We start from the raw sequence: 13449 nt of genomic DNA on the forward strand, positions 1-13449 counted from the left end.
TACTCAAGCCTGAAACTAATTGGGGTGTTATCCTTGATTTCTTGTTCTCCCAAGCCTTCTATCCATATTCAACCCAATAACAAGTCCTCTACCTCCAAAATGTGTCTTGAATTCACACACTTACCTCTATGTTCAATGCCACCAACCTAGTATAAGCCACCATCATCTTTCATCTGTAATACTTAATAGCTCCCTTTTTTAGTTTTGCCTCCTACTAATCCATTCTTCACACAGTAGCCAGAAAAATCATCTATAAAGATGACACTTCAGCTTAGTAACAAGCTCACAACTCCCTGACTACATCTCCAACCTCACCCAGTGTCATTCCCCCCACTTATAAACTATAATCACAGGGACTTTTCCTTTACAAGAGCAAATTAAGGTATTTCCTACCTTGGACCTTCATAATTACCACTGTAAATTGTAAATATTTAACAGCTCTCAGATAATAGGCAGCTTGTAGAGTGGAAAGAACGTAATAGTATATTAGTTATCTGTTGCTGCATTAAAAATTTCCCCAATTTCAATCCGCCTAAAGTAAGCCCCCACCCCTGTCCCATCTACCAGGTTCTTTGCCAGATTAGTTTCTTATTATCCCTCCTATTTGAGATTAAGTATTACCTAATTTCTTAACCAGATTTCGTCTTCTCTCCTTTTTTAAATATATTTTTTATACTTTTTAATTGTAAATTTGTCTAGTGCATCTCTACCGTTACTAGAGATACAAACTCTGCAAGCAAATGACCATGTCTTCTTCATTTTTTATTCTAAATCCAGTGTTTAGAACAATATTCTGAATATATTAAGCTCTTATTACTATTTGTTGAATTAATAATAATGATAATGCCATATGACACACATAAAATCAAAGAATATTCAGTTTAAGAGCTACAAAATCAAAAGACCTTTATAAGCAAACTGGCCAGTCTTTTGTAAAAGGTACATATATTATCAGTATGCCTTGCATTTAAGAAGCTTATTAAACACTGCGATGCAAAATCTCTCCATCTCCTTCTCCATCAACTGCATAGTTGTATATGTGTATGTGTGAGATTGTATTTCTTTCTTAAAAGTCCTTGTATTAGGCCATTTTTGTGTTGCTCTAGAGGAACACCTGAAATTGGGTAACTTACAAAGAAAAGAGGTTTAATTGGCTCTGGGTTCTGCAGGCTGTGCGGGAAGCATGGCACTAACATCTGTTTGGCTTCTGGTGCGGTTTCAGGAAGCTTTCAATAATGGTGGAAGGTGACAGGGAGCCAGTATGTCACATGATGAGAGCAGGAGCAAAAGAGAGAGAGAAAGGAAGGGGCCACACTCTTTGAAACAACCAGATAGCACGTGAAGTCAGAGTGAGAATTCACTTATCACCAAGGGGATGGTGCTAAGCCATTCATAAGAGATCACTGTCCATGATCCAAACATCTCCAACATTGGGAATTACATTTAAACATGAGATTTGGAGGAGACAAACATCCAAACAATATCCTTCTCTACTCTTCTCATTCCTGTTTCTAGTATCTTCAGATACAGATTGAACAGGATCTGTCCAAAAAAAAAGAAAAATGCTCTTGATTCCTCTTAGAGTAGTTGACCTTAAAAGGCCACCTATCAGAAGCCTAAAAATGTCAGTATTTCCCCAGCTACAGAGGCTTGTCTCATTTCTTTAGCCACTAAACTAAATGATAAATCAAAGACACTCTAAGGGGAAAAAAACTATCAGAAGTCTTACTTGTAAAGCAGAATTGAAGTTGAAAAAGAAAGTAGGAATGAGACACACTATATGGGCATCAGCAGCCACAGGGGAATCCTGCCAAAAAGTCAGAAATAGCTTCTCAAGGGTAACCATTTTCAATCTATTTTATTTCTTTTTATTACTCTTCCCAGGTAACACAAAACTTCAACTGATATGAAACCTTTTAACAAATGCAGCTTGTAACACGGTCTATTTATATTCTTATTTTATTTTATTCAATTATTCTCCTATAATTCTCCTGGTATTAAAAGTCCTTTTGATGGCTGTTCTGTTTTCCATTTCCAAAGTCATTAACCTCCATTCCCTACGCAAGGTAAGGGAAAGCTCTGTGAATGACAGGCTTGTTTACAGGGAGCAGGAAAGGACTTGGCAGCTGTTCCAAAGTGTCAAATGAGATATCCTGAAGAATGCTATAGAAAAGTGTCACCAAATGGGGAAGCGACGTCACACCAACTAGATTGCCTCTTTGTTGTCCACTAATAGATTTCTCTGACACATAACTGTTGAGAGAGAAAGATTTGCTAGGAAGGAGGAGTACCGGGTAATCTTTTTTATACCTTTCACATGACTTTCATAGTCTTGAAAATCTCAAAACGTAGAGATGGGCTTAAAATGCAAATAATGAGAAGAAACAACAACAACAAAGACTATATTAACTTGAATTATAACAGTGCCCTTTTGAGAATGAAGAATTTTTTTTTTAATATCTCAGAGTCACCAAACTTTTGGCCAAAATTGATGCTTTTCATCCATATCAAATATCTGAAAGTATACCTAAAGTGTTTATTTGAACTGTCATTACTTTAGAAGCATATGATCAGGTAGTAATCAGCCAAAGCCCTCTAAAACATTTATTTTTAGTATTAAATTTTCTATTCCCTTGTTATATTTAATCCCTTGGTGGTTCCAATTTGTTCATTTAATAGGCATTTCTTAAATGACTATTCTGCAGGCACAACTGCAGGCACTTAAAATAGAAGCAGGTTTGTTTTGTTTTGTTTTGTTTTGTTTTGTTTGTGGAGAGTCTCGCCCAGGCTGGAGTGCATCGGCGACATCTCAGCTCACTGCAACCTCCACTTTCTGAGTTCAAGCAATTCTCCTGCCTCAGCCTCCCAAGAAGCTAGGATTACAGGCGTGCACCATCACGCCCCATTAATTTTTCTATTTTCAGTAGGATGGGGTTTCGCCATGTTGGCCAGACTGGTCTCCAACTGCTGACCTCAGGTGATCTCCCCGCCTCGGCCTCTCAAAGTGCTGGGATTACAGACCTGAGCCACTGTGCCCGGCCAAAATCTAATCAGTTTCTAAGTTGCACTAACCACATCTAGGAACCATCAAATGCTTTACAGTCTGGTTGGAAAGAAAGAAAAGTGGATGATCCCTGCTATAGCCAGTTGTAAGAACATCCATGAGGCTCTGTTCTCCTGCACTGTCTCTGGGCCTAACCCCTTCACCTAAATTCTAATCCTCTTCTTCAGTTAGATTCACCATCTTCACCTCAAAGTCAGGATGCTCAAGACAGATCTTTTCATTCTTCCTAAGCCCAGTCTTGTTCTCATCCCTAGGTTTCTAATTTTCAAAATAATAACCCAAAATTAGCACTTGGTATGTGTAAGGCATTGCGTTATGTGCATTATGTGGGTTATCTGATTTAACCTTCAAAACATTCCTAAGAACCAGGTAATATTATTAGTTCACTTGACAAGTAAGGAAACTGAGACTTAGAAAGGTTAAGTAACATGTTCAAATAACTAGGAAGTGGTTAACTTGCAGGCAGGTTTTGAAAAAGCAGGCACTAGAGCTTCACTGTCCAATAGCCATATACAGCCAATGAGCATTTAAAATATAGCTAATGCAACTGGGAAACAACATTTTTAAATTTCAGGCCGGGCGCGGTGGCTCAAGCCTGTAATCCCAGCACTTTGGGAGGCCGAGACGGGCGGATCACGAGGTCGGGAGATCGAGACCATCCTGGCTAACACGGTGAAACCCCGTCTCTACTAAAAAAATACAAAAAACTAGCCGGGCGAGGTGGTGGGCGCCTGTAGTCCCAGCTACTCGGGAGGCTGAGGCAGGAGAATGGCGTGAACCCGGGAGGCGGAGCTTGCAGTGAGCTGAGATCCGGCCACTGCACTCCAGCCTGGGCGACAGAGCGAGACTCCGTCTCAAAAAATAAATAAATAAATAAATAAATAAATAAATAAATAATAAATTTCATTAAATTAATTCATATTTAATTTTAAAAACCAATAGTTAATTTGGTTGAGTATGTGAATATACTTTTCAACCATAAATTTATGAAATTTATGAAATCTAAATACAGATCAAGTATTTCTGATGAAAATTTAGCTTCCAAACTAACATATGCTATAAGTGTGAAATTAGACTTTGAAGACTTGGTATTAAAAACAAGACTGTAAAATATCTCATTGGGAATTTTTTACATTGACTACATATGGAAATATTTTAGATATATTGGATTCAATAAAAACATATTAGTACGATATCATCTTATTTCTTTTGCATAATAAAATTTAAAAGTACAGATATGGCTCACATTATATTTCTTTTTTACTGCATAGAAACTACCTTTTTTTAATAATTTCAACTTTTGTTTTAGATTCAAGGAGTACATGTGCAGGCTGGTTACGTGGGTATATTGCATGATGCTGAGGTTTGGGGTATGACTGAACCCATCACCCAGGTACTGAGCATAGTACCCCACAGTTTTTCAGCCCTTTCCCCACTTCCTCCTTCCTCCCTCTAGTAGTCCCCAGTGACTACTGTTCTCATCTTTATGTCATATGTACCCAAAGTTTAACTTCCACTTAAAAGCGAGAACATGCAGTATTTGGTTTTCTGTTCCTGCATTAATTTGCTTAAGACGATGACCTCCAACTGCATCCATGTTGCTGCAAAGAACATGATTTCATTATTTTTGTGACTGCATAGTATTCCGTGGTATATATGTACCACATTTTCTTTACCCAATCCACTGCTGATGGGCACCTAGATTGATTCCATGGCTTTGCTATTGTTAATGGTGCTGTGGTGAACACAAGTGCATGTGTCTTTTTCTGTAAAATGATTTCTTTTCCTTAGGGTATATACCCAGTAACGGGATTGCTAAGTCAAATGGTAGTTCTGTTTTAAGTTCATTGAGACATCTCCAAACCGCTTTCCACAGTGGCTGAACTAATTTACATTTCCACTGTTTATAAGCATACTCTTTTCTCCACAGCCTTGCCAGCATCTGCTATTTTTTGTCTTTTTAATAACTGGCACAAGTAATAGTTCTGTTGGGCTCCACTGGACTAGAGCCTATCCTCTTTCACTATTCCAACTCTCAGGAAGCTTTCAATTCAGTGCTCATGTAGTAACAAGGACTTATTATTCAAACTGGCTAAATTCAGGCTCCCTTCTGAATTTAGGGAGCCCACTGTCTGGGCTCAGGTATCTTGAAATGTCTTACCCTCTTCACTCTTTAGCCTTCTCTCAATGATTTATTAGCTCAAGTCCCACCAATACAGTATGACTTTTCTTGATATCTGTTCCAAAATACATTTTCATTCTCATACTGCAACATCAAAATGTGGAAATTGTCAAACTGGACAATACAATGTAGTATTCTGCTGTACCAAATTGTTCCAAGTGACATGATGTGGTTGTGTGTGTGTGCACATCTGTGTATGTGTGCGTATACACACATGCATGTGCACATTCATATATTCATGTTTATATTCCAGCTTTCTTCTATCTCCTTGTAGCTTTGTCATTCCTAAATTCTCAAATCATTACGAATTCGTTTACAACTGCCCCCATTTATTAAGCTCCACACATCTTTCAAAACTACATCCTTCATTTGCTTAAATGCAGGAACGAGTTTTAATGACACACTGTTCCTTCACAGTTTGATGAAGATCACGTATTACCTTATACAGTGCTTAATTTATAAATTTTAGTCATGTCTGTCTTTAGCCTTAACCTCCTAGATTGAAGTTTCCCAACTGTGCTTTATATAACAGCTATTATTACCAAAAGTCAGACACACATCTTTGGTCATTGATCTACTATATCTCTCTTGATATGCATTAGAATTGACTATACTCTTCCAGATTTCAGGTGAAAATACTATGATAAGGTTATAGAATATATTGTTTAGATTTTCATATCCTTGATAAAAATACCAAGTATTTTCTGTTTTAGCCTTAGGTTGATCTGATGTCATCAGAAAACGTTTTATAACAATTTTTTGCCTTTAGGTTGTAACCACAAATTTTTGTTTTCATACAGAGAAGGTATGTAACTATTTTATAATTCTATTTTGGTATTCAAATTCATTTGCCACTCTTCTACATATTAACTGTCAGTACTTATTTCTGTCTTTCCATGTCTTCTTGGTAAACATGATAATAAATCTAAAATATATCTGTATAAAATAATAATATCTAATTTGTGGTGTTTAAAATATGATAGACTTAAAAATATTGGGCAAAAATTAGATAGACAATGCAAACATATGATTAGAATTCAAGTGTTCTAAGGTCTTTCCAAAATTCAGAAGGAGGTTAAGATATTTATTAACTTTAGGCTTTAGGTATATTCCATAATAATTTCAAATGTAATCACAAAAAGAATGGAAGTAGCGTGTTTGACTTCCAAACCAGATGTTGGCAGGGCAGGGGGTGAAATTTTTTTTTGACTGTAATAAATTCAGAAGATAGAAAATCAGAATGGAAGAAAAAGGTGATATAGGAAAAGCAGTACACAGAGAAAATACTAAGTAGTAGAAGTAAATCCAAAATATTAGAAATAACAATAAAGGTAAATGGACTAAACATGCCAGCAAAGAGATAAATGTTTCAAATTAGAGAATTGTTTTAAAATCCAGGTCTATGCTACTTATAAAAGACAAGTAAACAAAAAGACAAGTTTAAAATATAAGGAACAGAAAAAGTTAGACAGTTAAAGCATAGAAAAACTACTCAGGCAAAACTAACCAAATGAAAGCCTGTATAATTAATATTGGAAAGAAGGAATCATGGCTGGTCGAAGGTGCTAGATTAATATCAGAAAGAAAAAAGAAGACTTTAATAGTTCTCAGACCTGTTTACACATTATAATAATTTTGGAAAATGTTTTTAAGTTACCAATGTCTTACCCCCACCAATTAACTTCCAAAAGTGAGGCCTGTGCCTGGATGTTTCTAAAAGTTCCCTAGGTACTTATGATACAGAATGAGGATTAATAACTTCCACATTAAGGCAAAAAGAATTTTTAGGGACAAAAATATTCATCATATACTAATTTGTTAAATATATTAAATATGTTAAAAAGAAAACTACAGAACTATTAGACTAAGACATGGGTAAATTCCTCTATTACCAGGGAGAGAGAGGAATGTTTCAAACTATCATTCAACATCCAGAAGCAATAAAATAAAATGAGATTGTATTAAAAAGACAGGGTTTCTGCCCATGAAGGATTAGCTGCCATAGGAATTGCCACTTCACCATAACCAAGAAAACCAGATAAAGTATATAAAACAAAGGTTTCAGACTCTGGGCAACAGAATGTGATCCCTGAGAAAAGGGAAACAAAAGCACTTAAATAATCAGTGAACGCTTAGTTAACACCTTCAAACAGTTTTCAGATCACAGTCAAGGAGCGAGTTCCAAATTAAGGAACAGTGATCAAAGTTTGGGAAGGTGGAGACTCCTATAACTTGCAGATTCAAAACCAAAGAGAAGACAACTTGACTCAGCTCAGGCTGTCAAAACAAAATACCATGGTTGGATGGCTTAGGCAGCAGGGATTTATTTTCTCAAAGTTCTAGAAGCTAGAAGTCTGAGATCAGGATGCCAGGTTCTGATAAGGGCTCTCTTCCTGTTTGGCAGATCACTGCCTTCTTGCTGCACCTTAATGTGGCAGAGAGAGGAGTGGGGGAGGGAGAAGGAAAGGGTGAAGGGGTCACACTTGAGAGCACCATCTCATGACCTCATCTAGACTAACTGTCTCCCAAAGGCCCCATCTCCAAATACCATTACATTAGGGATTAGGGCTTCAATACATAAATTTTATGATATACAATTCATTGCATAGCAGAACTTCACAGAGAGCTCAAGAGTTCTGTATATGGATCTTCTCCAGTCTTTAGCTGAATACTGACCTACACATGAATGATAAGAAACTACCAAAGACTGAGGAAAACTATAAAACAACTTCTCAGAGCTCTCACAGAAGTGAAAATAGCTTAGGTTTCCACAAGCCAGAATGAAGAGACCTCCTTACATGGGTCATTGGATACAGTCCACAGAAGGGTCACACCTTAATATTGGAGCTAAATTAATCCCAGGATAAAGGCTTCTCTGGGCACACCTAACAAAGCTTAAAATTAAGTCTTAAAAGTTTCAAATTTACCTGCAAGTTACTAAACTACACACCAGAATAAAACCCAACACTCTTTAAAGGAATACAAATAATTTCAGCAAAACATAAAACTCACAATGTCGGACATAATTTTAGAATTATTAGGCATGAAAATCATGAATGAACTCCCATTCACAATTGCCCCAAAAAGCATAAAATACCTAGGAATATCACTAACAAGAGAAGTGGAGGATCTCTACAGGAGAATTACAAAACACTGCTCAAATAAATCAGAGATGACACAAACAAATAGAAAAACATTCCATGCTCATGGATAGGAAGAATCAGTATTGTTAAAATGGCCATACTGCCACAAGCAATTTATAGATTTAATGCTATTGCCACTAAACTATCACTAACATTCTTCACAGAACCAGAAAAAAACTATTTTAAAATTCATATGAAACCAAAAAAAGAGCCCAAAACCCAAGGCAATCCTAAAAAAAAAGAACAAATCTGGAGGCATCATGTTACCTGACTTCAAACTATACTACAGGGCTACAGTAACCTAACCAAAACAGCATGGTACTGGTACAAGAACAGACACATAAACCCATGGAACAGAATACAGAACCCAGAAATAAGACCACATCTACAACCATCTGATCTTTAATAACGCCAACAAAAACAAGCAACGGGGAAAGGTTTCCCTATTTAATGAATGCCGGGAGAACTGTCTAGCCATATACAGAGTATTGAAACTGGACCCCTTCCCTACACCATATACAAAAATCAACTCAAGATAGAGTAAAGACTTAAATGTAAAGAGTAACACTATAAAAACCCTGGAAGACAACCTAGGCAGTACCATCCTGAACATGAGAATGGGCAAAGAGTTCATGACAAAGATGCCAAAAGCAACTGCAACAAAAGCAAAAATTGACAAATGGAATCAATGGTATCTAATTAAAGAGCTTCTGCACAGCAAAAGAAACTATCAACAGAGTAAACAGACAATCTACAGAATGGGAGAAAATTTTTGCAAACTATGCATCTGACAAAGGTCTAATATCCAGCATCTATAAGGAATTTAAACAAATTTACAAGAAAGAACCCCATTAAAACGTGGGCAAAGGACATGGATAGACAGTTTTCTAAAGAAGATACACACAGCCAGCAATCATATTTTAAAAAGCTCAACATCATTGATCTTTAGAGGAATGCAAATCAAAACCACAATGAGATACCATCCCATACCAGTCAGAAAGGCTATTATTAAAAAGTCAAAAAATAATAGATGTTGGTGAGGTTGTGGAGAAAAAAAACACTTTTACACTGTTGGTGGGAGTGTAAATTAGTTCAACCATTGTGGAAGACAGTGTGGTGATTCCTCAAAGACCTAGAGACAGAAGTAGCATTCAACCTATCAATCTCTTACTGGGTATATACGCAAAGGACTATAAATCCTTCTATTATAAAGATAAATGCATACATATGCTCACTGTAGCACTATTCACAGTAGCAAAGACATGGAATCAACCTAAATGTCCCATCAGTGATAGACTGGATAAAGCAGATGTGGTACATATACACCATGGAATACTATGCAGCCATAAAAAGGAAAATTGATCATGTCATTTACAGGGACATGGATGGAGCTGGAGGCCATCATCCTTAGCAAACTAACCTAAGAACAGAAAAATAAATGCCACGTGTTCTGACTTATAAGTGGAAGCTAAATGATGAGAACACATGGACACATAAAGAGGAACAATGCACACTGGGGCCTACCAGAGGGCAGAAGGTTGGAGGACGAAGAGTATCAGGAAAAATAACTAATGGATACTAGGCTTAATACCTGGCTGATGAAATAATCTATAAAACAACCCCCTTGATACACATTTACCTATGTAACAAACCTGCACATCTTGCACATGTATCCCTGAATTGAAATAAAACTCTTAAAAAATAACAGATATAAATTTTTAAAAATACAAATATAAATATCAGGCATGAAAAGAAACAGAAAAACATGATCCATAACCAGCAGAAAATGCAGTCAATAAAACTAGACCCAGAAATAGCAGAAATGATTTAAAAAGAAGACTAGGAATTTTAAACTGCTAAGATAAATTCTATGTATATGCTTAAGGATGTAAAGAAATACATGAACAGACTGAGAAGAGAAAATGGAAGATATTTTTAAATGCTCAAATGGAATTTACAGGGGTTAAAGACACAATCTTAAATGAAAAATACACTGGGTAGGATTAATAGCATATATGACACAGCAGAAGGCCAAGCATAGTGGTTCACACTTGTAATCCCAGCACTTTGAGAGACCAAGGTGGGTGGATTGCCTCAGCTCAGGAGTTCGAGGCCAACCTGGGCAACATGGTGAAATCCCATCACTACCAAAATACAAAAAAATTAGCTGGGTATGGCAGTGTGTGCCTGTAGTCCCAGCTCTTCGGGAGGGTGAGGCAGGAGAATTGCTTGAACCCGGGAGGCGGAGGTTGCAGTGAGCCAAGATCACGCCACTACACTCTAGCCTGAGTGACAGGGCAAGAATCGATCTCAAAAATAAATAAATAAATAAACATATCCTCAGTGAGCTTTGGGGCCATATCAAATAGTTTAATAAACCTGTGCTATGGTTTGAATGTGTCCTTCAACATTCATGTGCTGAAAACCTAATCCCCAATGCAACAGTATTGAGAGGAGGAAATTTTAAGACATGATTAGGTCATGAGGGCTCTGCCATCATGAATGTATTAATGCCATTATCTCTCAGGAGTAAGTTAGTTATTATGAGATTGAATTCTTGATAAAATTACAAGTTTGGCCCCCCTTCCTTTCTCACATGCATACACGCTATTGTCATGTGATGCTTTCCACCACATTATGATACAGCAAGAAGGTCCTTGCCAGATGCGGCCCTTCAATTTTGGATTTCCCAACCTCTGGATCCATGAGAGAAAAAAAACCTGTTCTTTGTAAATTACCCAGTCTGTAGTATTCTTTTATAACAACACAAAATGGACTAAGACAACATATAATTAGAGTCCTATAGAAGAAGCAGGCAGGAAATAAAAATATTTGAAGAAATAGTGACCAAAAATGTGATGAAAACTATAAAACAACAGATTTGAGGTGCTCAACAAATTCCAGGAACACACAAACAAAACAAAACCAAGGTACATCATAATCTAATTGCTGAAAATAAGTAATAAAGGGAAAATCTTAAATGAGGCTAGAAGGAAAATAAAACCCACATTAATTACAAAAGAACAAAGGTAATAACAGCTGATTCCTATACCAAAACCATGAAACCAGAAGACAATGGGATGATATTTTTAAGGGGATGAAATAAAAAACTTGTCAACCTAGATTATACCCAAAGAAACTGTCCTCTAAGAGTGAAAGCAAACTAAAGTCTTGTTCATATCAACAAAAGTTGAGAGACTATCAGCAACACAGCTGTACCTAAATAACCAAAGTAATGAACTACAGAGCTTTAAGGAAAGCTATGTAGGCTTAACACTAGATTCCTGCTGGGAATTGCTTTCATGGATTATTGCTGTGTTGTCATATATTGTAACTCAAGCGTTCCCAGCCTGGCTACACATTATAACTGAGAAACTTTAAAAAAAATAGATTATTCAGGTTCCACTCCAAGGCAATTAATTAAGACATCACGAGTGGAGTCTGGGCTCCTCTGGTAATTCTAATATTCAGGTAGGGTTGAAACTGGCTGTCTAATCTTGCCCTTCAAATCCCTACCCCATTTCCAATCTCCAACTGGCCCTCCTGAAAATATCTGACGCACAGGTCAGGCATGTTTTCTACCAGTTAATTTAAAAGAAATATAATGAACAGTGAAAGCCATAAAAAGAATATAAAGGGAATAAATTCCCACTCCCTGCCATCAAAATCCAATTGATAGATTTTTACTTTACCCACTGGGCTGAGGAAATCCTCTGGCCTCTCGTTAGGACAGCATTTCAGACCTTCCACAGCCCAGAGACAAGTCAATCTTAGGCAAGGCTCCATATCTTGAAAGGAGAGAAATTGTGGCTTCTTTTATCTCTGTGTTGCCATCCTAACTGCTCCTTTCTGTGTTCAACTTTTGCTTTTTTTCCTATAGGCTTTTTCTCTGCAGGATTGACAAACTCCTGAAGTCTCTATGGTCAGTCTTTTACAGGTTTCTCTTTCTCGCTCCACTCTATGACACATTCTGAATCACTGTAACGTTAGAAGAGAATAGAAGAGAGAAATACATCCATTACTTAGAATCTGGTTTAAACAGAACAGAAATGGCTCCTTAAGCTCAGGCTTAGGTTTATTAAGATAAAAACAATGCAAATGTTTCTTTCCATAGCTCAACACTTACTGGTACTAGATTAAAAGTTTTCCAGTTTTTTTTTTTTTCTACAGTAAAAGTATGTTTTTTGGCCAAGCCTATGTTAAGTAAATGTAATTTTCTGCTACCAACTACAGAAGAACAAAGAGTTTTTACAGGAAGTATTTTTAAGGGCATTTTATTTCTCATGAAATCTGACAATGTGAGGTTGCCTATTCCTAATTTAATTACTAGCAACCGTATTTACTCTCAAAATTCTTCTACTTTGGGTGATAAGTTATAAGTTTACCTTGTTTGTAGGCCAGATGAAGACTGGCTGTCATCAGTGTGTCACAAAAGGAATTTTATCCACATTGGCTTGCATTGGTGAACTAGCAGATGCTTGTGGCCTAACCATCTTCCCTGTACCATTGTACCACAAACCATTAAAAGGCTAATAAATCAGTAATTGTAACTGAGGCTTAATGCAATTAATTCTATAAGTTTGAGCTATTAAGCTTAATTCTCCTAAAATTATATCATGTAACTGGAACATTAGGAAGAATTGCTGACAAAATGAAAATAAGAGTAGGTATTAATAAAGCCTGTATGCTTGGTTTGTATCTGTTATTCTTATGCCACACCTTGGACCTTTTTGACCCACCATTTTTCTCAATAAAACATTCATACACTTCTTACACATATGAATTTCTGATAAGATGATCTCCAACCGGTATAATTCAGATGCTTCTTAATGAACGCATGATTTCTCATAGCCTCTAGCTTCATTTATATATACCTCCTTCTAGCCTCAGAAGTTACTGATATATTTTTATTTTTCCTGGTAAGAAAATGTCATATTTTATAGTTTGTATTTTTTACCTAAACATTGATGGTATCAATACCATAAAATAATATGCGCTATTACAAAAAGTAGAAAGAAATACAATAGATTTACTATGGTTTAAACCAAATTGCTAGAATC

This window comes from Macaca fascicularis, chromosome 4, assembly GCF_037993035.2.
Source record: "Macaca fascicularis isolate 582-1 chromosome 4, T2T-MFA8v1.1".
Taxonomy (NCBI): Eukaryota; Metazoa; Chordata; class Mammalia; order Primates; family Cercopithecidae; genus Macaca; species Macaca fascicularis.